Consider the following 3,808-nt stretch of genomic DNA (forward strand, 5'->3'; position numbering starts at 1 on the left):
GCTGGGCTGTATCTTCAAGGAGACATGGGAGAAGGAGAGGGGTCTTCACTCCTCTTCCTCCTCATCGACAGCGGGGCTGTCCAAGATAGAATAGTCTCTAAGCAGGCTCTTGATGAACCTGTGGCAGTCCCGGACGGACATGTTCTCCCTGTTGATCACGAGGCGGTTCCTGGCAAGCCACACTGCGTCCTTAAAACATTTCATAAGACGCCAGGCCTCCTGGATGGCCTCCACATCGTGGGTCCCAGGGAACAGACCGTAAAGCACTGAATGGTACGATAGGCAGTTCCTGGGTACAGAGTCTCTAAGTTCATGTTCCAGGGCGTCCAACAGACCCTATGCAAAGGGGCACTGCCAAAACACTTGCAAAGATGTTTCCTCCACATAGGGGCACCGGGGGCAGTACCGGGTTGTGCACAGGTTGTGGGCATGCATGAACGACCTGAGAGAGAGTCCTCCCTTGACGGCCATCCACGACAAGTCCTTGTGTCCATTGGTAAGCCGCTTTGAGGCCACATTAGTCCAAACTGTCTCTGCAGTGGCTGCGGGGAGTCCCGGAACCAGTTCAGTCAAGTCCTTAGCTCGGATGAGCTTGTAGATTGTCTTCGGCTTCCATAGGTCAGGTTTCAGTCCTTCCAGCTGGTGCTCCCTCACAAACCGGACAACATCCCCATAGAACCAGGGAGCGTCCCACCTGTCCCAGCCCAGCTGTTTCCAGAGGGGCATGAGAAACAAGCGAGACATGGACCTGCCCGCTGAGCCAGTCTTTTCAACAAGAGTCCGCTGTACGCTGACACATGCAAAGGAGGCCCTCAGCAGAGTGGGGATATCGGGTATTCCCTTCCCACCCTTGCAGGGCTCCTTGTACATCACAGTCCTCTTGACTCTGTCCATTTTGCCCTAGATGAAGCGAAACACTGTCCGGGTGATGGCCTTTCAAACGGTGGTATGGGGAGCACAGGCAAAACTTCACTCCGCAGGACAAGTGCTTTGCCTTCAATAGAGAGCTTTCTGGAGCTCCACAGTCCAATCTTAGTTTCATCTTTCCTAGTCAGTCTTGCCAAGACTTAAGGGCCGCTCCTTCCTTCCCGAACCAGACTCCAAGAATTTGAATGAAGTCCAGTTTAACAGTAAAGGGGAAGGAAGAAGCCAGGTGCCATTCCCCGAAGAGCATGGCTTCCAACTTCCCTCAGTTGACTTTTGCCCCCGAAGCTATGCCGAGGCATCGGGGTTTATTGAAAGAGCTTTATTGTCCGTTCAGTCATTACAAGTCATACAATAAATTACAATCACACAAAGCATGACAGTACAATACACAGCAAAGGTTCCCTAAGCTATACATCGCACATCATGCTACTCTAACACTCCGCTCAATCCTGTAATAGAAAAGCACAAGAGATCGAATAACAAAACAATACAATCTGTGATCGGGGTAGGGGCATGGGCGACTATGTGGGGGTGGATCACAGGGCCAAACTGCTGGGCTGTATCTTCAAGGAGACATGGGAGAAGGAGAGGGGTCTTCACTCCTCTTTTTCCTCATCGACGGCCGAGCTGTCCAAGATGGAATAGTCTCTAAGCAGGCTCTTGATGAATCTGCGGCAGTCCCGGACGGACATGTTCTCCCTGTTGATCACGAGGCGGTTCCTGGCAAGCCACACTGCATCCTTAAAACAGTTCATAAGGCGCCAGGCCTCCTGGATGGCCTCCACGTCGTGGGTCCCTGAAAAGGTGATGTAATGAGCTGATTTGCATATTCCCCTACCCAGAATGCCTGCGGAGTGCTTAGTGGCCCTTGAAAGCTCCTTCACACCAGGAGTGGTGAACTCTCCCTGAGTTAAATACTCATCCCGTTTAGTTATATATATGTATATATATATATATATATATATATATAATTTTTTTTTCCTCTATATATTTTGAAGAAATAAATTGCTACTGTATTTCACTATGCTGGAGCAATTTATATATGTGTCAATTTTCCATGCATTATAATACTGTATATGTCTATAAAAGTCATAAATTTACAAAGTAACAATAGTATGGGAGGAAAGGAAATATTACCATCACACTGTAACTGACCAAGTCCTCTATACTTAGACTGATATTAATAATAATGGAACTATAAAAGGTGGAATATTATCACCATACATAGTACCATCATGCGATTACTTGCCAAATCCTGTATACTGAGACTGATATTACCAATAATATCAGTATACAGGGAGGAATATTATCACCATTTATGTTACCATCATACTGTTACTGACCAAATCCTGTATACCAGTGTTTCCCAACCTTTTTCGGCTTGGTGCACCCCTCCGGAAAAAAAAAGTTGACGAGCTAAAAAAAAAAATGAAATCATTTAAAAAAAAAAAAATCCACAATGCACACAAATTCCAATATCTATTTATCAGTGGGTATGTAGTTTAAAGTGCTGCTTTAGGGTGGGATGGACACGGTACAGTACCTTAAGCAAACCATTTTTCTTCCCCGTTCTTCCCCTCTCCGGCAGGGCACCGACTCAAGGCTCCGGCAAAGCAGGTCCTGTTACAGTCTCACAGCGCACACAAACATTACCCCCCTGCGGCGCCGGGGAGGGAAATAAAATAAAAAAAAATCACTGTCACTTTAAGCATTAATAACTCTGAGATACTTTTCATTCTGATTCTAAGATTGTTTTTTCGTGACATATTCTACTTTATGTTAGTGGTAAAATGTTGTCGATACTTGCATGATGCTGGTGAAATATTCCAAAATTTGAAATTCTCTGCTTATAAGGAAAATTGACATCCCAAATAAATTATATATTGATTCACATATACAATGGGGGAGATTTATCAAAGGATTTAGACTGTTTTTTCTTGTCTAAATTTGTCGCACAGAAAGTCGCAGTCTAAATATGTGCGACTTTTCTGCGACTTTTGCTCTAGAGGATTTTTAGAACATGATGCATGCAAGTCTATTTTAGACTGAAATGCATTGAAAAATGCATTGGTGCTGAATTTATCAAAAGCGACTTTTCAGCGACAAGTCGCATAGGCTGAAAGTACACCGGAATGTCAGACCATGCTGGAACAGGTTTAAATATAGACTAAAGCATAGATCATGCAGTCTGTGCACATAATTTATCAAGAGCTGTGCGCCATTTGAGAAATTAGGTGCACAATAGACCAGACTAACCCTCTGTAGTTTGGTCTATATTGATGTGGGACATAGACAACTTTGATAAATATCCCCCAATATGTCTACTTTATGTCTACTTTATGTTTGCATCATAAAGTTGACATGTTTTTACTTTTGGAAGAAATCAGAGGGCTTCAAAGTTCAGCAGCAATTTTCCAATTTTTCACAAAATTTTCAAAATGGGAATTTTTTAGGGACCAGTTCAGATTTGAAGTGGATTTGAGGGGCCTTCATATTAGAAATACTCCATAAATTAGCCCATTATAAAAACTACACCCCTCAAAGTATTCAAAATGACATTCAGAAAGTTTGTTAACCCTTTAGGTGTTTCACAGGAATAGCAGCAAAGTGAAGGAGAAAATTCAAAATCTTCATTTTTTACACTCGCATGTTCTTGTAGACCCAGTTTTTGAATGTTTACAAGGGGTCAAAGGAGATAAATCACCCTAAAATTTGTAACCGAATTTCTACGAGTAAGGAAATGTGTATGTCAAGTGGTCTGTGGGTGCACTAGAGGGCTCAGAAGGGAAGGAGCGACAATGGGATTTTGGACAGTGAGTTTTTCTGAAATGGTTTTTGAGGGGCATGTCACATTTAGGAAGCCACTATGGTGCCAGAACTG

This window comes from Hyla sarda, chromosome 3, assembly GCF_029499605.1.
Source record: "Hyla sarda isolate aHylSar1 chromosome 3, aHylSar1.hap1, whole genome shotgun sequence".
In the NCBI taxonomy this organism is placed as follows: Eukaryota; Metazoa; Chordata; class Amphibia; order Anura; family Hylidae; genus Hyla; species Hyla sarda.